Raw genomic sequence first — 22,497 nt, 5'->3', positions numbered from 1 at the left:
AAATTTCTGGTTTCAATAAACTCTATATAATTAGTATGGGCCCAGCTATCATGATTTTTGGCATTATAAACACATCCCTATTTATAGTTCATCCAAGAAACACAAATCAATGAATCATGGAACACTACATCAAAAACTAATGATGTACTATATGATGACTAACATAAAAAAAAAGAAACACAAATCTAAGATTTTTTTAGCAGCATGATGAATTTTATAGGGAAATTTTTGAGTTAAATAAAAGGTATAGAGTATTTTTGCTAGAAGAGTAAGTTTTTTAATTTTTATTTTCTTAATATACAATGTATTATGTTTCAGGGATACAGGTCTGTGGCTCATCAGTCTTACACAATACACAACACTCACCACAACACATACCCTCCCCAATGTCCATCACCAAGCCCCCCCCATCCACCCACCCCTCTCCCCTCCAGCAGCCCTCAGTTTGTTTCCTGGGATTAAGAGTGTTTTATGGTTTGTCTCCCTTGGAAGAGTAAGTCTTATTAAAGTTTAGTAAGTTATAGGCATCAAGTTAAGATAGATTGGTTCTTCTTAATGACAAGCCTGACAAAGGCTAGAAACAAAAACAAGCCAACCAACCAAACAACAACAAGAAAAATCAAACAACAAAATCCAAAATAAACAAATCAAAAAAGAAGTAAAACCCATGCTACCTTAAGTGTCTAGTGACTGAAGAGAAATGGTTTCCTCTCAAAAGAAAAATTTTGAGAAATGTCAAAGGAATGAGAAATGAGCCAAATATCATTTTAAGGGAGTCCTTCCATTTAAGGCTCTTATTCAACAAAATGACACAGTTTGGGTCCAGGAACAAAAAACAAAAAAACAAAAAACTCTGGCATAAGTTGCCTACCTTCTCATATATTTGGAAACTTACACTAAACAATTCAACTAATAAGTCAGCCATTTAGATCAAATACTTCCTGTCACACACTGCAACAGTGTTTATTATGCTAAGACACATTTGCTGAATAGTAATTTGAGCTCTTTGACCATGACCCTGAGGATATTCTTTAGGTCTTTTTTTTTTCCTTTTTAAAGATTTTATTTATTTGACAGAGAGAGCGAGCGAGCGAGAGAGAGGTGGAGCAGCAGGCAGAGGGAGAAGGAGAAGCAGGCTCACCGAGCAGGGAGCCTGATGCGGGGCTTGATCCCAGGACCCTGGGATCATGACCTGAGCCGAAGGCAGATGCTTAACCGACTGAGCCACCCAGGTGCCCCTGTTCTTTAGGTCTTGATTAACACTTGTACCTCTATGGTTTTGAAAAGAGTAGAAAAGAGTTTAAACTGAGAAAGTCATAACATCTTAAGTTATTACCTTCTTTTTTTAGCAGGCACAGAGGATTTCTCTTTGGAAATGCTGAGACAATAGTGCAGCAGATATTAATGAAATGTAACTTGGAAGAGGAAAAGGAAGGAAGTTTTAATCAGTTTTGAGCATTATACTTAAAATCCAGAACTGAAAAACTAGATTATGTCAGAAAAGTTATCAGAACAGTAAGGAGATTTGAAATCATGTCATTAATATGAAAAGTGGTAGAAAAATGAGAAAACAAGAAGTCAGAAAAACTAGGTTCTGTATCTTTAGTCATTCACCAATACATTAGTATTTCCTTCACATTACTTATCTCTAAGTCTCCACCTGTAAAATGAAATATCTGCTCTACCTATCTCACAGCACAGTTGCAGAAATGAAATCTTGACTTGTACAGGAATGTGCTCTAAATATTAAGGAGGGATAGAACTATGTGTTAAACTAAGCTCTTGATAAAATTCCCTTCACTTCCATCTGCTTCTTCCAATATAGTTCCCATTCCTTCGGCCTACTGGGGTCCCAAACCTTGGAGTCATCAATTTCCCCTTCTCTCTTACATCCTGTATGAAATCCAGTAGGAAATCTTGTTTCTAACTTCAAAATACGTAAGAATTCCATTTTTTTACTTTTATCACTCTGATCCAAGCCATCACCATTTCTTGTCTGTCTTACAACAACTCCCAACTGGTTGGTCTCCTTGTATCAAGTCCTTGTTTCAGTCTGTTCTTAACCTCCCAGCCAGAATTCTTAGAACATGTATCAAATCATGTCACTCCTCTGCTCAACCTTCCTAGGACTTCCCATTCCAGAGTAAAATCCAAGTTCTTACTCTAAGTGAGTATGCCTCCCATCCCCACCCATTCATCATCTCTCTGACCTCATTTTAATATTCTCCAGCCTCCTTGCTGTTCCTAAAAAATGCAAACCTTTCATCAGTTGCCTTTTCCTGAAAGCCACTCCCTCACCTGCCTTGCTTACTCCCCAACCTCCTGCAGGTCTTTGCTCAAATGTCTCTCTATTGCCGAGGCCTTCCTTGTCCCTGCAGTAGGCCTGCCACATCCACATATATATATATACATGTGCTCCCCATCCCTCTTCCTTGATACTCTTTACTTCAGCATTTATCACTACTCATCTTTTTTTTTACTTTAAATTTTTATTGTTATGTTAATCACCATACATTACATCATTAATTTTTGATGTAGTGTTCCATGATTCATTGTTTGTGCATAACACCCAGTGCTCTACTCAGAATGTGCCCTCTTTAATACCCATCACCAGGCTATATCACTACTCATCTTGTTGACTCTTTCTATGAGGGCAAAATTCTTTCTTTTTTTTTTATTTAATTTTTTTAGATTTATTTGAGAGACAGAGAAGGCAAAGGAAGAAGGAGAGAAAGTCTCAAGCAGATTCCATGTTCAGCATGGAGTCCTACATAAGAGCTCAATCTCATGACTCAGAGATCATGACCTGAGCCGAAATCAGATGTCGGATGCTTGACCTATTGTGCCACCCAGGCGCCACATACATGGGCAAAAATTCCTATTTCTTTTGTTCACTACTGAATTCCCAGTGCCTGGGACAATATCTGGTGCTAAATAAACAGTGAATGAATGAATGAATGAATGAAAGAATGAAAAAGCTCTCACTGTGGACAGATCTGGGACTAAAACTCAGCCTCTGCAATTTACTAGCTCTTTTGCTTAAAGTCCTTTACTGTTTTGTAAAATGGGAACAATGGTAATACTATATCTCATGAGTTGTTAATGAGGAGTAAAGAGATTAAAGCATATAAAATGATTAGAATGGTACCTAGAATATAAAGACCTTGTAAAGAACTGCGCAAAAACATAGTACTGTTAAGATTTAAAAATTACTATCCTAACATACAAAAGATACAAAGAGGGGAGTTCTGGAGAAAGGAAGAAGTACTAAAATGCATATGTGGACCAGGTGAAACAACTAAGGGAAAAGGTCAAAGTAGAACAAATTAATACCTAATTTTCTAAGAATTTTATTTCCCCTTCCAATAAAAGAATTTCCAGAAGAACAGAAAACTTTGAAGGTAGGAGTAGTATCATTTATTGATTCACTCACATTTCATTCAAGTTTGTGAATTTAGTGTGTGCCAAGAATAATGTACATTAAGAATACAGTACTGTGGGAACAGTTCTAGTTAAAAAGGATTACCTTAACTAGAAATTATGTGGTATCTAACTACTATATTTTACCTTGTACTGCTTACATACCTTTATATTGCCAGGCTTTTAAGATGGGTGATTTAAAAAAAAAAAGTCCCTGATACTATATTAGACAATTGGTAATTTAAGTGACTGGGGAATCTAATATAAAACTATCAAAAAACTAGGATGGTGTCACCAGAGTACCATATGAGCCCAAATTTGTAGACGAGGTTTTTGTTTTTCAAAATATTTTCATAAAAGGGGAACAAGTCATAGAACTGACTCCTTATGAAGTATGTCACATTACTCAGCTTCTCTCAATTTCTTTATTTTGAACACCAAAATACTGCTTGAAGAAAACACATATAAGCTAGAACCCACCTCATTAGTACTAATTTTGCCTTCTTATAGAGAATCAGTTATAAAGCAAATAAGTAAATGTAGCTGTTTATATTTAATTCTGGGGTACTGTATCACAATTGCAAGTGTTTGATGCTTTTGTAAGGAAGCATTTAAAAAATCACTTTAAAAAAGTAATTCAAAATTTCCACTTCTAAAAAAATGGAGGAAAAGTACTTTTCCATACTCCTCTCACTAAGAAAATGTAAAGACCCTAAATGTTACATATAAAACAAACACTGAAGACTGATTTTTGAAGAGAACACAGGCCAGCTGGGTGTGACAGGATATGATGAACACCAAGGTGGTGAGTACCCTTGGCTTCCTTGCATAGTAAGACAAGCTTAGATAACAACTGATTTACACTTCAAGCAAACAAGGGATAAAACTGTGACCAACCCTTTCTTGCCAGCAAAGGCTAATAAGAAGCCTAGACTTCTGCCACTGTGAGGCTGGAATAAAGCACCCCGATCTCCCTACCAGGGTGATGGGAAAGTCTTTCTTTCCTGCTGAGAGGTAATAAGGATCCCTTCCCCTGTAAAGTCAATGATAGGGGTAGGGGTAGCCTAGGCTAATGGGAAGCTTAGACTTCCATATCTACCCAGGGCTTATGGGGCATCCCTCCCTCTCCCTGCTACGGCAGCTTTAGAGAAAGTCTTGAGGAGAGTCAGGGCTTTCACAACTGCCCAGGAGTAAAGAGACCAACCCTCCACAATGTCAGCAGAGGCCAGGTGGGAAACTGTAAGTAGGCATTCTTGCCTATCCCAGCAAGGGGATATCAGTTGAGTGTTATCAGTGTGGCCCACTGGCAAGTGAGAACACCCACACCTGCCCAACCCTAAGAAGATCCACGACCACCCTCTCCTTCAGCTGTAAAACAGTCTGTGGACTTCCTGAGTGTAACAGTGTAATAGGGCAGCAACTCTCCCCTTCCTTGGCTCAGCCAGAGCACTGTCAGAGAACATCAATTAAGATAGTACACTTAAACAAGATTCAGAGTATTATAACATAATACCCCAAATGCCCAAGTTTTTTTTTTTTTTTAAGATTTTATTTATTTATTTGAGAGAGAGAGAGCGTGAGCATGAGCAGGGGGAGAGTCAGAGGGAGAGGGAGAAGCAGGCTCCCCGCTGAACAGGGGATTCCACACTGATTCCAACTCAGGGCTCAATCCCAGGATGCCTGGGATCATGACCTGACCAAAGGCAGATACTTAACCAACTGAGCCACCCAGGTGCCCCCAAATGTCCAAGTTTTAATTTAAAAAAATCCCTCATCATGCCAAGAACCAAGAATATCTCAATTTGAATAAAAAAGATAATCAACAAGATGAAAAAGAGATCCAAAGTATCTGACTAGGATTTTAGAGTAGCCATATAAAAATGGTTTGATAAATAATAATGAACATTCTCAAAATAAATGAAGAAATAAAAAGTCAATAGCAAAGACACAAAAGACATACAGAAAAACCAAATGGAAATATCAGAACTGAAAATGTGCTAATGAAAATTAAAAATTTAACAATTGAGAACTCAACAGAAAACTGGAACAGAGAAAGTAATCAGTTAACTTGAAGACAGAATGATAGAAATTGCCTAATCTGAAAAGTAGAGAGAAAAAAAAAAGAATAGAGCCTTGGGGACTTTGGGGACTATAACAACACTCCATTAAACAACAGCAGAATACATATTCTCTTCAAATGTCCATGAGATATACACTAAGCTAGACCATATCTTGGGCCATAAAACACACCTCAACAAATTTAAATGAATTGAGATCATACAGAATAGGTTTTCTGACAAAAATGGAATCAAACCAAATATCAGTAACAGAAAGATAACACAAAAATCCCCAAATACTTGGAAACTAAACAGCATACTTAAATAATCCAGGTATCAAAGAGGAAGTCTCGGGGTGCCTGGGTGGCTTAGTCGTTAAGCGTCTGCCTTCGGCTCAGGTCATGATCCCAGGGTCCTGGGATCGAGCCCTGCATTGGGCTCCCTGCTCTGCAGGAAGCCTGCTTCTCCCTCTCCCTCTCCCCCTGCTTGTGTTCCCCCTCTTGCTGTGTCTCTTTGTCAAATAAATAAATAAAATCTTAAAAAAAAAAAAAAGAGGAAGTCTCAAGGAAAAAAATACTGAACTGAATCAAATGAAAATGTAATGTATCAAAATATGTGGGATGCAGCCAAAACAGTGCTGAGAGAGGAATTTAAAGCACTAAAAGCTTACATTAGAAAAGATGAAAAGCCTCAAGACCATAATCTAGCCTTCCACATCAAAAGCAAACAAAATCAAAACAAGCTCAAGAAAGCAGAAGGAATAATAAAAATAAGAGCAGAAATAAATGAAATAGAAAACAAAAGCAATAGATTAAAAAAATCAGTGAAACAAAGAACTAGTTCTTTGAAAAGATCAATAAAATTGACAAACATCTGGCAAAACTGACAAAGAAAAAGAAAAGAGAAGTTACCACTGAAACAGGAGAAATCACTAAGAACATACAGACATCAAAAGGATAAATTAGTATTAGAAACAACAATACACACATAAATTTGACAATTTGGATGGAACTGACCAACTGCTTGAAAAATACGAACTATCCCAACTCACCCATAAAATAGATATATAAAAGAGATATTTGAATAAGTCCTGTAATTACAAAGGAAATTTAATTTGTAATTTAGAAACTCTAAAATAGAAATATCCAATCTTAAATGGTCCCACCAGAGAATTCTACCAAATGTTTACAGAATTAACACCAATTCAACACAGTTTCTTTCAGAAAATAGAAGAGAGAATGCTTCCCAATCCCTTGTATGATGTTAGTACTACTCTGATACCAAAATCATACAAAGACAGTACAAAAAGAGAAAACTATAGACCAGTTTACTATTTACACCTCTCATGTAGGTGTAAAAATCTTTAGCAAAATATCAGCAAATAGAATTTAGCAATATATAAAAAGAATTTATACACTGTGGCTACATGGTACTTACTGCAGGGACGCAAGTCTAGTTCAATATTCAAAATTTAATCAATATAATCCACCAAATTAACAAGCAAAGAAATATCACATGATCATATTAATTGATACAAAGAAATTAACAAAATTCAACACCAGTCATGATAAAAAACTCAGAAAACTAGGAATAGAGTGAGATTTCCTCAACTTCATATAGAGCATCTAACAAAAAACCCCTGTAGTTTACAAACTTAATGGTAAAATACTAAAGGCTTTCCACCCAAGGTTGGAAACAAAGGAAAGATGTCCTTTCTCACCACTCTTGTTAATATAGTTCTGGAAGTTACAGCTAGCAAAATAAGCAATGAAAAGGTAATAAAATACATATAGATTGAAAAGGAAGAAATAAAACTATCCCTATTGCCATATGACCTGATTGTCCACATAGACAATTCAAGAAATCTGCATAAAAACTCTTGTAATTAACAAGCAAATCTACCAAGGTTGCAAGATACATACCTACATATAAAAATCAACTGCATTTCTTTATTTGCAATGACCATGTGGAAACTGAAATTAAAAACCCAATCACTCAAAATATAATCACTTAAAATAAAAAGAGAAACACTTAGATATAAATCTACCAAGACATGTACAGGATTTGTATGCTAAAAACCATAAAACACTTTAGAAAGAGATCAAAGAAGATACAGATGAAGAGACAGACTGTGTTCATAGATTAAAGGACTCCAGATAGTAAATATTAATGCTCTCCAAATTGATATACAACTTTAACATAATTCCTATCAAAATTTCAACAAGATTTTTGGTAGATATATACAAGATTATTCTAAAATTTATATAAATGAACTAGAATAGCTAAAACATTTTGAAAATGGACAGGAAAGTGGGAAGAATCACTCTACCTGATTTTAAGACTTACTGTAGAGCCACAATAATCAAGACTGTCATATTGACAGAGGAAGAGAAATGTAGATGAATGGAACAGAATAAAGAACTTAAAAAGAACCCTTTGCATGTAAGGCCAACTGATTTTTGACAAAAGGTGCAAAAGCAATTCACTTTTTGAAGACTAGTTTGCTAGAAAAACTGGCTATATATTCTTAGGCAAAAAGTAAACTTTAACTTAAACCTCACACCTTATAGAAGATTAACTCAAAATGGATCATAGATTTAAATGTAAAACATAAAATTATAAAATTTTTAGAAGAAAATAAGGGAGAAAATATTTAGAATAGGGCTTGGGGAAGAGTTTTTTTAAATAACATAAAAAGCATAATCGAAAAAACAGAAACAATAAATTGGACTTCATCATAATTAAAAGCTTTTGCTCTGTGAATGACTATTAAGTTGAAAAGCTACAGATTGGAAGAAAATATCTGTAAACCACATATGTGAAAAAGAAATCATATCTAGATTATATAAAGGACTCTCAAACTCAACAGTTAAAAAAAAAATCCAATTTGAAAATAGGCTAAAGGCAAAAAGAAAGAGTTTACTGTAGAGGACATGCAGATGGCAAATAAGCACATGAATGTTTCAACATTACTGGCCATTAAGGAAATGCAAATTAAGATCATGATGAGATATCTCTACAAATGTATTAGAACAGCTAAAATAAAAAACAGAATCCCTAGTGCTGGTAAAAGATACAGAGAGACTAGAACTCTCATACATTGCTAGTAGGAATGTAAAAAGTTATATAGGCAGTCTGGAAAATTATCTGGCAGTTTCTTAAAACTCTAAACATAAACCTATCCTATGACCCAGCAATTGTACTTCTGGGCATTTATTCCAGATAAATAAAAACTAAGTTCACAAAAAACTTACACCCGACTATTCACAGCAGCCTTATTTGTAACAGTCAAAAACTGTAAACAACCAAAATGTTCTACAATTGGTGAATGGTTAAACAAATTATGGTACAACCATACACAGAATAAATAGGAATAAACTATTGATACATGGAACAACCGAGTGAAAAATGCCAATCTCAAAGGTCAAATACTGTATGATTCTCAAGATCATATTCTCTAAATCATATAGTCAAAATGACAAAGTTAAAGAGATGAAAAATAGACTAGTAGTTGCCAGATATTAGGGATAATGGGGGAACGGGAGGATATGGGTGCAATCATAAAGGGGTAGTTGTTGATTGGGATGGTGCTAACATAAATACATGCTTGTGATAAAATGGTAGAGAATTATATACACACTTTGTATCAATGTCAAGTTCCTGGTTTTCAGGAAGGCACATAGGACCCTCTCTATACTATTTTTAGAACTTTATTTCAAAGTAAAAAGTTAAATAAAAAAGTAATAATTCAACAAACAATTCTGGGAAAACTAGATATCCACATGAAAATAATGAAGTTGGACCCTTACCCACTATCAAATTAAGTCCAAATGGATCAAAGACCTAAATGTAAGACCTTAAACTATAAAACTCTTTGAAGAAAATATAGGGCAAAAGCTGTATGACACTGTATTTGGCAATTATTTCTATGATATGACAACAAAGGCATAGACAACAAAAGAGAAAACAGACAAACTAGACTTCATGAAAATTAAAATATTCTGTGCATCAAAAGACAATGTCAACTGAGTAAAGAGGCAACCCACAAAATGGGAGAAAATATTTGCAAATCATGTATTTGATAAGGGATAATATCCAGAATACATAGAGAACTCCTAAAACTTAACAAAAAACAATCCAATTCAAAACTGAATACAGGACTTGAATAGACATTTCTCCAAAGAAACACCCATCAGGATGGCTACAAAAAAAAAAAACAACAAAAAAACCAAAAACAAAAAACGCAGAAGATCAGTGTTGGCAAAGATGTGAGGAAATTGGAACCATTGTGCACTGCTGGTGGGAATGTAAAATGGTACAGCTGTTATGGAAAACAGTATATTAGTTCCTCAAAAAATTAAAAATGGAATTGGGGTGCCTGGGTGGCTCAGTCGGTTAAGCATCTGACTCTTGATCGCAGCTCATGTCTATCTCAGGGTTGTGAGTTTGAGCCCCATGTTGGGCTCCACACTGGGTGTGGAGCCTACTTAAAAAAAATTAAAAATAGAATTACAGAACAGAAACCAGGGACTCAAACAGTTATTTGTATATCCATGTTCATAGCAGAATTATTCATAACAGCTAAAAAGTAAAAGCAACCCAAGTATCCATTGACAGATATTCAAATGGATAAGCAAAATCTGGTATACACATACAATGGTATAATAATCAGTCTTAAAAGAGAAGGAAATTCTGGCCATAACACAGATAAACCTTGAGGACATTATGCTGAGTGAAATAAGCCAGTCACAAAAGACAAATATTGTATGATCAGCCTTATATGAGATACTTAGAGTAGTCAAAATCATAGAGACAGAAAGTAGAATGGTGGTTGCCAGAGGTTGGAGGGAAGTGAGAATGGGGAGTTACTGTTCAATGAGTATGAAGTTTCAGCTTTACAAGATGAAAAGAGCTATGGGAGACGAATGGGGTGATGGCTGTACAACATTATGAATATATTTAATACTACTGAACTATATACTTAGAAATGGTTAAGATGGCAGATTTTGTTATACGTGTTTTACCACAATAAAAAATATTAGAAAAAAAAGAAACAATATAGTGATTTTATTGTAGCAATCATGAAGAAAGGGAAAAAAATCTTAATATGAGATGAATAGGTACTTATGACTTGGGATAAAATTTCCAGTGTCAGCACCACATACGGGACCATATTTCATTACATATGGAAATAAAAGTGATATACTCTGTTAAATATATTTCCTGAGTACCTATCACATGCCTGGCATTGTTCTAGGCTCTGGGGTTACAGCCATAAACAAGACAAACAAAAATACCTGCCTGCATGAAGCTTATAAATGGACATATTATGTTATTAAAAGTATAATATTAAATAAGTATATTTTTAGTTCCAAATTAAGTAAATTAATTAAATAAAATCTTAGTTCAAATTTAACCAATCTAAAGCCATAAATGTTTACATATTCAATTGGATAAAAAGTTTTCAAATCACTTCAGTGGGAAATTAAGATTGCATTACACTTAAGGATACCTAGCATTATGGTTTGAAATGCTGAAGGAATTGTAAATTTATATTTGAGCTATATGATTTTAAAAATTCATTGTTATTGAGGAAAGTACCTAGGAAATAAGACTATTCTTTAGGTATTCTCTGCCTACACATAAACTCGTGGGACTAGGGCTATTAGGTTTCACCATATAATATGATTCATAAGTTAAGGCAGAGTTTCTGCTTGGTCATGTTTCCAAATGTACTGGAGCTAGTGACTGGTGTTATGCTTTTTCGTAAGTTATCTCAGACAGTATTCTCCCATCCATGAGCACAATATATTGCCACAGGATAAATGATCTAACCTAAATTGGGGCTACCTCTGCCCTATCTCCCTTGTCCTTTTCACCACCAACTCCTGAATCAACTTAAAATCATCACTAGCATTTCCTTTCTTCATGAACCCGAGTTTTCTAAACACCAGTCTTGCTTTACTCTGGGGAGAGTGAATGTTTTCCCATCCTACCACCCCAAAAAGGCATATTCTGTTCTCCACCTTCTCACTGTTCCCTTGGCACCTCTACTTAGGTCCATCACTGGGGTATGCAACAGGGACCAAGAAACAAGGAGAAAAATATAATTAATGTCTGGAACTATTATTTTTGCAAATAAAAAAGAAATACTTCACAGTAAAGTTTTGATTACTTGATTTTGTTTTTGTTTTAAATCATATAAGGTACAGAGAAAAAGATAAGGGAAATACTAAATTTTAATTCTTCCCCTAATTTTGTCTATTCAAAATTTCACCTTTACAACCAATTTCTTTTTTTAAAAAAGATTTTATTTATTTGAGACAGAGAGAGAGCAAAAGAGAGAGAGAGCCTGCACAAGTGGGGAGGGCAGAGAGAGAGGGAAAAGGAGACTCCCCGCTGAGCAAGGAGCTGGATGTGGGGCTCAATCTCAGGACCCCAAGATCATTACCTGAGCCGAAGGCAGACACGCAACTGACTGAGCCATGCAGGCGCCCCTACAACCAATTTCTTTATAAAATAACTCATTTTTCCCATTCATGATATGGGCTGTTTCATTATAGCACTTAGAATTCACATCTACTGACTTAAAATGAAACTCAAATAATTAAAGAATGTATAATATAACATACATATAACAATGAAAAAGTCATATTTATAAATATTCAACTTATTTAAGCCTAAAACATAAAATTGATTAAATTTGTAATAAAGAAATAAGTGCCTCAAATTTTCCAAATAGATATCACATTTTTTGCATAGATTCCCAGAACAATGATATTAATTTTTAAGAAATTCCCCGTTTTGTATTTCTCCTCTAATATACCATTTTAGTAAGACGACCACACCTTACTCAATGTATATTCTGGTACGGCCCTCCGAGGATACTGCACAATCTCAGCAGTGGAGCAGATAGACTTGAGGGCAGATTAACAATTAGGTCATGAAAAACAGGCAGCATAAAATAGCTACTGCTAATCTGCATGAGATGCATTTACTCAATTAAGCAGATGGAAATGTTATTATGAACTCAGTATTCCAATGATGGTCTTTAAAATTAAGAGGGATAGGGGCAAATGAAATGCACACTGGGGGATTTGGGGTCTTTATATATTAATTCTAAAGTATATAATACAGAACACTGTAATGAAGTTAACAAAATTAATTAAAAGATTCTTTGCATGTAAACCATTAGAGACTACATTAAAAAATACATGACAGTTTCTGACATCATTAATAATGTGACTGTTCTTTAACATTCTTAATGTTGATACCATCATCTTTCCCTAATATACCACTGATATCAAAAACATGAGCATTAGGAATTTTATTACTCATGGCTGGTATGGGTATTTTTTTTTAAAGGATTTGATTTTATTTTAAAGATTTTATTATTTTTTTAAATTTTATTATGTTATGTTAGTCACCATACAATACATCATTATTTTTTGATGTAGTGATCCACGATTCATTGTTTTCATATGACACCCAGTGCTCCATGCAGTACGTGCCCTCCTTAATACCCATCACAGGGCTAACCAATCCCCCACCCCCCTCCCCTCTAGAACCCTCAGTCTGTTTCTCGGAGTCCATAGTCTCTCATGGATCATTTCTTCCTCCAATTCCCGCCCCCTCATTTTCCCCTTCCTTCTCCTAATGTCCTCCCTGCTATTCCTTATGTTCCACAAATAAGTGAAACCATATGATAATTGACTTTCTCTGCTTGACTTATTTCACTTAGCATAATCTCCTCCAGTCCCATCCATGTTGATGTAAAAGTTGGGCATTCATCCTTTCTGATGGCGGAGTAATATTCCATTGTATATATGGACCACATCTTCTTTATCCATTCATCTGTTGAAGGGCATCTCGGCTCTTTCCACAGTTTGACTATTGAGGACATTGCTGCTATGAACATTGGGGTGCATATGGCCCTTCTTTTCACTACATCTGTGTCTTTGGGGTAAATACCCAGTAGTGCAATTGCTGGGTCATAGGGTAGCTCTATTTTTAAATTTTTGAGGCACCTCCACACTGTTTTCCAAAGTGGCTGTACCAACTTGCATTCCCACCAACAGTGTAAGAGGGTTCCCCTTTCTCCACGACCTCTCCAACATTTGTTTTTTTCCCTGTCCATTTTTGCCATTGAGGTGGTATCTCAATGTGGTTTTGATCTGAATTTCCCTGATAGCTAATGATGATGAACATTTTTTCATGTGTCTGTTAGCCATTTGTATGTCTTCTTCAGAGAAGTGTCTTTTCATATCTTCTGCCCACTTTTTGACTTGATTATTTGTTTTTTGGGTGTTGAGTTTGAGAAGTTGTTTATAGATCTTGGATACCAGCCCTTTATCTGTAGTGTCACTTGCAAATATCTTCTCCCATTCTGTGGGTTGCCTCTTTGTTTTGTTGACTGTTTCCTTTGCTGTGCAGAAACTTTTTATCTTGATGAAGTCCCAAAAGTTCATTTTTGCTTTTGTTTCACCTGCTTTTGGAGATGTGTCTTGAAAGAAGTTGCTGTGGGCGATGTCAAAGAGGTGACTGCCTATGTTCTCCTCTAGGACTTTGATGGATTCCTGTCTCACATTGAGGTCTTTCATCCACTTTGAGTTTATCTTTGTGAATAGTGTTAGAGAATGGTTGAGTTTCATTCTTCTGCATGTGGCTGTCCAATTTTCCCAGCACCATTTATTGAAGAGACTGTCTTTTTTCCATTGCATGTTTTTTCCTGCTTTGTCAAAGATTATTTGACCACAGAGTTGAGGGTCCATATCTGGGTTCTCTATTCTGTTCCATTGGTCTATATGTCTGTTTTTGTGCCAGTACCATGCTGTCTTGGTGATCACAGCTTTGTAATATAGCTTGAAATCGGGCAACGTGATGCCCCCAGCTTTGTTTTTCTTTTTCAACATTTCCTTGGCGATTCGGGATCTTTTCTGATTCCACACAAATTTTAGGATTGTTTGTTCCAGCACTTTAAAAATGTCATTGGAATTTTGATTGGGATGGCACTGAAGGTATAGATTGCTCTGGGTAGCACAGACATTTTAATAATGTTTATTCTTCCGATCCATGAGTATGGAATATTTGTCCATCTTTTTGTGTCTTCTTCAATTTCTTTCATGAGTGTTTTGTAGTTCCTAGAGTATAGATCCTTCCCCTCTTTGGTTAGGTTTATTCCAAGGTATCTTATGGTTTTTGGTGCTATTGTAAATGGAATTGTTTCTCTAATTTCTCTTTCTACAGTTGCGTTGTTAGTGTATAAGAAAGCAACTGATTTCTGTGCATTGATTTTGTATCCTGCCACATTCCTGAATTGCTGTATGAGTTCTAGTGATTTGGGGGTGGAGTCTTTTGGGTTTTCCACGTAAAGTATCATGTCGTCTGTGAAAAGAGAGAGTTTGACTTCCTCTTTGCCAATTTGAATACCTTCTATTTCTTTTTGTTGTCTGATTGCTATTGCCAGGACTTCTAGTACTATGTTGAACAATAGTGGTGAGAGTGGGCATCCTTGACGTGTTCCTGATCTTAAGTGAAAGGCTCTCAGCTTTTCCCCATTGAGGATGATATTTGCTCTGGGTTTTTCATAGATGGATTTTATGAACTTGAGGAATGTTCCCTCTATCCCTGTACTCTGAAGAGTTTTAATCAGGAAAGGATGCTGTATTTTGTCAAATGCTTTTTCTGCATCAATTGAGAGGACCATATGGTTCTTCTCCCTCCTCTTATTAATGTGTTCTATCACACTGATTGATTTGAGAATACTGAACCACCCTTGCATCCCGTGGATAAATCCCACTTGGTTGTGGTGGATGATCCTTTTAATGTATTGTTGGATCCTATTAGCTAGGATTTTGTTGAGGATTTTGGAATCCATATTCATCAGGGATATCGGTCTGAAATTCTCCTTTTTGATGGGGTCTTTGCCTGGTTTGGGAATTAAGGTAATGCTGGCCTCATAGCATGAGTTTGTAGAATAGGTATTATTTCTTCTTTGAATGTTTGGTAGAATTTCCCAGGGAATCCATCAGACCCTGGATTCTTGTTTTTTTGGGAGGTTTTTGATCACTGCTTCAATCTTGTTCCTGGTTATTGGTCTATTCAGGTTGTCAATTTCTTCCTGTTTCAGTCTTGGCAGCTTATAAGTTTCCAGGAAGGCCTCCATTTCATCCAGATTGCTCAGTTTACTGGCATACAGTTGTTGATAATAATTTCTAATAATTGTTTCTATTTCCTTGGTGTTAGTCGTGATCTCTCCCCTTTCATTCATAATTTTATTAATTTGGGTCCTTTCTCTTTTCTTTTGGATAAGTCTGGCCAGTGGTTTATCGATCTTATTAATTCTTTCAAAGAACCAACTTCTAGTTTCGTTGATCTGATCTACTGTGTTTCTGGTTTCTAATTCATTGATCTCTGCTTTAATTTTAATTATTTCTCTTCTAATGTGTGGCTTAGGCATCGTTTGTTGCTTTTTCTCTGGTTCTTTAAGGTGTAGAGTTAGTTGGTGAATTCAGGATTTTTCTATTTTTTTGAGTGAGGCTTGGATGGCTATGTATTTCCCCCTTAGGACTGCCTTTGCAGTATCCCATAGGTTTTGGACTGATGTGTTTTTGTTCTCATTGATTTCCATGAATTGTTTAAGTTCTTCTTTGATTTCCTGGTTGACCCAAACATTCTTGAGCAGAGTGGTCTTTAGCTTCCAAGTGTTTGAATTTCTGCCAAATTTTTTCTTGTGATTGAGTTGCAGTTTTAAAGCATTGTGGTCTGAGAATATGCAAGGAATAATCTCAATCTTTTGGTATTGGTTGAGACCTGGTTTGTGACCCAGTATGTGGTCTATTCTGGAGAAAGTTCCATGTGTGCTCAAGAAGAATGAGTATTCTGTTGTTTTAGGGTGGAATGCTCTGTAAATATCTATGAGGTCCATCTGGTTCAGTGTATCATTCAAAGCTCTTGTTTCCTTGTTGATTTTCTGCTTAGATGATCTGTCCATTGCTGAGAGTGGAGTATTGAGGTTTCCTACAATTAACGTATTGTTATCAATATGACTCTTAATTTTGGTTAACAGTTGGCTTATGTAGATGGTTGCTCCCATGTTGGGGGCATAGATATTTACAATTGCTAGATTTTCTTGTTGGATAGACCCTTTAAGAATGATAGAGTGTCCTTCTGTGTCTCTAATTACAGACTTTAGTTTAAAATCTAATTTGTGTGATTTAAGAATTGCTACCCGAGCTTTCTTTTGAGGTCCGCTGGCATGGAAGATGGATCTCCATCCCTTCACTTTCAGTCTGGATGTATCTTTAGGTTCAAAATGAGTCTTTTGTAGGCAGCATATGGATGGGTCCTGTCTTTTTATCCAATCTGCAACCCTGTGCCGTTTCATGGGAGCATTTAGGCCATTCACCTTGAGAGTGATTATTGAAAGATATGAATTGTCATCATGTGGCCTGTGAAGACGTTGTTTTTATAGATTGTCCCTGTAAATTTCAGTTCTATATCACTCTTGGGGTCTTTCTCCTTTTATAGAACCCCCCCCTTAATATTTCTTGCAGGGCCGGCTTAGTGGTAACATATTCTTTCAGTTTCTGCCGGTCTTGGAAGCTCTGCATCTTTCCATCCATTCTGAATGACAGCCTTGCTGGATAAAGCATTCTTGGCTGCATGTTCTTCTCATTTAGTACCCTGCATATGTCTTGCCAGGCCTTTCTGGCTTGCAAGGTCTCTGTGGATAGGTCTGACATTATTCTGATGTTCCTCCCTCTGTAGGTAAGGAATCTCTTCCCCCTAACTGCCCTTAAGATGGTTTCCTTGGTTCTAAGATTTGTAAGTTTTACTATTACATGCTGGGGTGTTGGCCTGTTTTCCTTGATCTTGGGAGGGGTCCTCTCTGCCTCTAGGACGCGAATGTTTGTTTCATTCCCCAGATTAGGGAAGTTCTCAGCTACGATTTGCTCAAATACATCTTCTAGTCCTCTCTCTCTCTCCACTCCCTCCAGGATTCCAATTATTCTGACATTGGAACGCTTCATGGTGTCACTTACTTCTCTGATTCTATTTTCATGGATTCTGAGTTGTTTTTCCCTGGCCTCCTCCTTTCCCTTTTTATCTATTATGTTGTCTTCCAGGTCACTTATTCGTTCTTCTACCTAACTTACCCTAGCTGTTAGATTATCTAGATTGGATTGGATCTCATTGATAGCATTTTTAAGTTCTGCCAATTCAGCTTTCATTTCTGCCCTTAGAGACTCTATGTTGCCATTAATTGATTTCTCCATTCTAGCCATTGTCTTCACAATTGCTAGCCTGAATTCCATCTCCGATACCTTGGTTATATCTGCATTCATTTGTAAATCTGCAGCATAAGTCATAATCTCTGAGTCTTTTCTATTTTGGGGGCTCCTCCTCCTAGTCATTCCATTGATGGGTATTTGAGGGAATGTAAAGAGTCCAAATTATTGACCAGAACCCAAGCAAGATGCACCTGTTTTCTTGGGACCTTAGGGTTTCTGGCCTCTTGTTTTCTCAGCCTGTCTTCAGGGGGTGGGGCCTGCCGCGCTGTTGCTTAGGCAACCCTGTTTTGGCAGAGTTGCCCTGCCCCCTGTGGCACGGGATGGGCTCAGCGGGAATCAGTTTTTGGGGCTTTCCCTGGCGGCTTTCCACATCTCTTCCGCGAGTCAGAGCAGAAGAGACGGTTTCCAACCCTCTGCCTCAGAGCAGAGAGATCACAGTCTGTTCTTCACTGAGCTCTCCAGGCCACACCGTCTCCGTTTCTGTCTGTGCTGCTATAAACTGCAGCACCCTGGGTTGTGTGCCCCTCTGCAGCACCCCCAGTCCTGCCTCCAGGTTGGGGCATGTCTCTGCCCTTTGTGCTTCTAAAACTGCCGCCGCCCCCAGTTCGCACACGGGACCCCGCTGCTCCGGTTTCCGCCCCGGGGGCTGCCCTAAAGTCCTTTCCCCGCCGCTACCGGTCTGTGAGTCTGTACCCCGTCCCCAGAGCGTGAGGCTGTTGCTCACTGGCGGTGTAGGATCCCCACGGCCAGGCTCCCTCCCGCTGCCATTTATCCTCCAATATCTGCCTGCGGAATCATGGCTCCCTGCTTCGTACCTCGAAACCAACTGCCTGCGATATTCTGTTTGTAGAGATTCAGATCTTCTTACAACTCAGGCTGGTTTCGTGGGTGCTCAGAGTGGTCTGGTAGATTCTAGCTCAATTCCGGGGATCAGTTGAAATAGGGTCCCCTACTCCTCCTTTCCTTCCCCCCCCATAACACAACAATCCTCCCTGCAGCGCTCATTTCCACAAAGTCTTCCCCGGGCCCCAGTGAAATCAGCCCATGATGCTGCTGGAACATCAGCTCCTGTCCTGAGAGCCAAGTGTTCCGGGTTTTCTCCCCAGGAGGTGCTCGCACTGGATCCAACAGCTCCAGAAGTGGGGCGTGCCCCAAGTATTGTTTTTAATATGCTTTCTGACATTTACTTTTTCCATTTTGAGTTTCAATAACTTGATAAATTAGTGACGAATTTTCAAACTTTTTAAAAGATTACTATATATTTTTACTGGCAAACAGAGTTTTCAGATATTTATGTATTTGAAAATGTGTTTCTTTACATCATCTTTTTTATTAGACAATAAAAAATAAAGAATTATTAATCTGTTTGAAAATTTCTATCAAACTCTTAGAACAAAAATTGAGTGATTTTGTGAAAATGGTCACAAACTTTATTTATTTATTTATTTTAAAGATTTTATTTATTTGACAGGGACACAGCGAGACAGGGAACACAAGCAGGGGGAGTGGGAGAGGGAGAAGCAGGCTTCCTGCGGAGCAGGGAGCCTGATGCGGGGCTCGATCCCAGGATCCTGGGATCATGACCTGAGCTGAAGGCAGATGCTCCACGAATGAGCCACCTAGGCGCACCATGGTCATAAACTTTAAAAGGAATTTTTATGTAGTGATCAATTATCTTACATTGTGATAAATATTTTATGTCTAACCCCTATATTCTAAGTTGTAGTGTACATACCCATTATTATTACAGAATTCTAATATATATGCCAAAATTATAACAATTAGGTGGTTTGTTACAAAAGCTACATAAAAATGATAAGCTGTGTCTATGTAAGCAATAAAATGTATTTTCACCTTGATTCTACCAGTAAATTCTGGGTAAAGTTTGATATTTTTCTCTTTTCTTGTAAATGTGTTTTCCCCCCTCCTTCTGACTTGTCTTAAAAAGCTTCGAAAAATTTTACATAACAATTAAAAATAATTATATAAGTAGTACACTTAAGAGTTTCATTTATTTATTGATTTACTCAATATAATTAAAACTATCTCAACAATTTCTATAAGATAAGCTTCTGTTTCAATCCTAGGTTTAATATAACAATAATAATCATTTTCCCACCATTCCTCCCCAACACATAGCTTAATATGTAATCCTCTATCATCCTAAACTCTTGCCTCTTAACAGAAATCTGCTTTAATCAATGATATAGTTGACTTGATTTTTATTATTTATTTATTTGAGAGAGAGAGAGAGTGAGCAGGGAGAGGGGCAGAGGGAGAAGGAGAGGGGAAGTCGACTCCCTGCTGAGTGCGGAACCCAACTCGGGGCTCGACCCCAGGACCCAACCTGAAACCAAGAGTTGGCTGCTTAACTGACTGAGCCATCCAGGCACCCCTGAATATTATTTAGTATTTCTAACTGTTGAAACTTTTTGAATTAAATTATGTGCTTCTTGAAACAGTGTTGTATACAGGATAGGTGCTCATTAATATTTATGGCATTACATTAATTCATATAGTCATCCAATATATCCATTTATTATGTGCCAGGTCCCATAGTCAATGCTGCCGACATAAAGATAAAACAGAAGCAGCCCCTGCTCTAAAGCTGCTCAGATACCCAAGGGATTCTAATAGGAAGAAAAATGGACCCTTAAAGATGTTCGCATTCTATTTCCGGAATCTGGCAATAGTTTACCTTATATGGCAAAAGGGACTTTGCATATGTGATTAAGGTTGAGTACCCTGAGATGGGAGATTCTCCTGAATTATCCAAATTCGCCTAATCTAATCACATGGGTCCTTAAAAGCAGAGAACTTTTCCTAGTTATGGTCAGAGAAAGATGTGACTACAGAAGAAAAGTCATACATCACACATCTGCCTTTGAAGATGGAGGAAGAGGAACATAATCCAAGGAATATGGGGGACCTCTAGAAGCTGGAAAAAGCCCTGCTTGGTAAACCTTGGTTTTAGCCTAATGAGACCCATGCTGGACTTCTGATTTACACAACTGTGAGATAATAAATTTGTGTTTAAGCCACTAAATATGTGGCCATTTGTGAGAGCAGCAATAGAAATACTGGATTACCTAGCCCAAAATGTTTTTTTGACACACAGGAAACTAAAATCCTCAAAGTCACACATTTAGGTAGTGGCAATGTACTCTGAGTTTGAAGAGAACCTAATTTTCTTCTCTCTTCTCAAACCATTGTCTGGTGCCAGGTTAAAGGCAGAAAACAAAGGGAAAGAGTTCTGAAGGGAAATAGTTATCACCATTTTTCTATATATGAAGTGTATGAATTCGATGCATGGTATACTAATACCACAGCTACTCTCTTCCAGTTTGCTTTGGCTAAATTACAGCTGACTCTTAAATAATGCAGGTTTGAACTCTGTGGGCCCACTTATATGCAGACTGTTTTCAATATATAGCATACAGTGCTGTATTTTCTGTACCTTATGATTTTCTTAACATTTTCTTTTCTCCAGCTTACTTTATTTTAATACAACGTATCATATATAAAACATACAAAATATGTGTTAATCAACTGAGTTCTCGGTAAGGCTCCTGGTAAAGAGTAGGCTATTAGTAGTTCAGTTTTTGGGGAGTCAAAAGTTATACATGGATTTTCGACAGTGTGGGGGGTCAGTGCTCCTAACTCCTGCATTGTTCAAGGGTCAACTATATTTATATGGGCTGCAGGAACAGCTTTTACTGTACACCCTCCTCAAAAGCACTCAAGTGTTTTGTAACACTATGTGTGCTGTGCATGTGTGTGCATTTATAGGTGTGAGGTGACCAGTTATTAATTATCATTGTGTTGTCTCTTGTGCCCATATTGGTACCATGACACCATACACTTCTTTTTAAAAATTTTTTTAAAAGATTTATTTGAGAGAGAGAGAGAGAAGACGCAGGGAGATGGGCAGAAGGAGAGGGAGAAGCAGACTCCCCACTGAGCAGGGAGCCTGACTATGGGGCTCAATCCCAGGATTCCCAGATCATGACCTGAGCTGAAGGCAGATGCTTAACCAATAGAGCCACCCAGGTGCTCCAACACCGGGCACTTCTTAGGAATCCAGGTAGGTGGAGGGAAATGAAGTCTAAATCCCAAATATTCACACTGGAATTTTTAAAAGAATAGAGATTTCACCTCCACAAATTCAGTCCACAAGTATTTACTGTGGACTGGGTCTGTTTAAGGTATTTGGATAGACATAGCAGTGAACAAAATAGATCACGTCCCTACTCTCATAGAACTTACATTCTGTTGGGAGAACCAGACAGTAAATTAACAAATAAATTAATGTTAAGTAGTGTTAAATGCTCTGAATAAAAATAAAGCAAAGTAAAGGGAAGAGTGTATACATGTGGGGAAGATGTACATAGGGCAAAATTAGACAAGAAGACAAGGGCTGAGGAAATGCCTTCTTTAATTATATATTCAGCTTTTCCTAAAATCAGCAACAACTGCCTTTAGTGTTCAGTAGAAGACTTCTTTTCAACATACTGACAATTTAGTCAAGGGTTTTCATGTTATAACAATACACTGATTAATGAAACAAAGACTTTCAAAACAAAAATCCTTGATATTTTCAGGCTTCCCATTTACTACTATTTTACAGCAAGTTGAGTGATCAGCTGGACAGACCTGGCACTAAATATCAATGACAACTACAGCACTGGAGTATCTTAGGACTTTCTGGATTTTGGATGCCTCCTGGA

The 22,497-nt window shown here is 37.2% G+C and overlaps 1 protein-coding gene across 2 annotated transcripts in view; it reads right to left on the bottom strand.

Annotated features, from left to right (window-relative positions):
• DNAJC1 (DnaJ heat shock protein family (Hsp40) member C1) overlaps positions 1-22,497 on the bottom strand; it is a 228,247-nt gene that overhangs the window by 115,854 nt on the left and 89,896 nt on the right. The window lies entirely within an intron of this gene.

This window comes from Zalophus californianus, chromosome 9 (assembly GCF_009762305.2).
Source record: "Zalophus californianus isolate mZalCal1 chromosome 9, mZalCal1.pri.v2, whole genome shotgun sequence".
Lineage (NCBI taxonomy): Eukaryota > Metazoa > Chordata > Mammalia > Carnivora > Otariidae > Zalophus > Zalophus californianus.
Note: the sequence above shows the minus strand (reverse complement) of the source record. Positions and strands in the feature narration are given on the sequence as shown.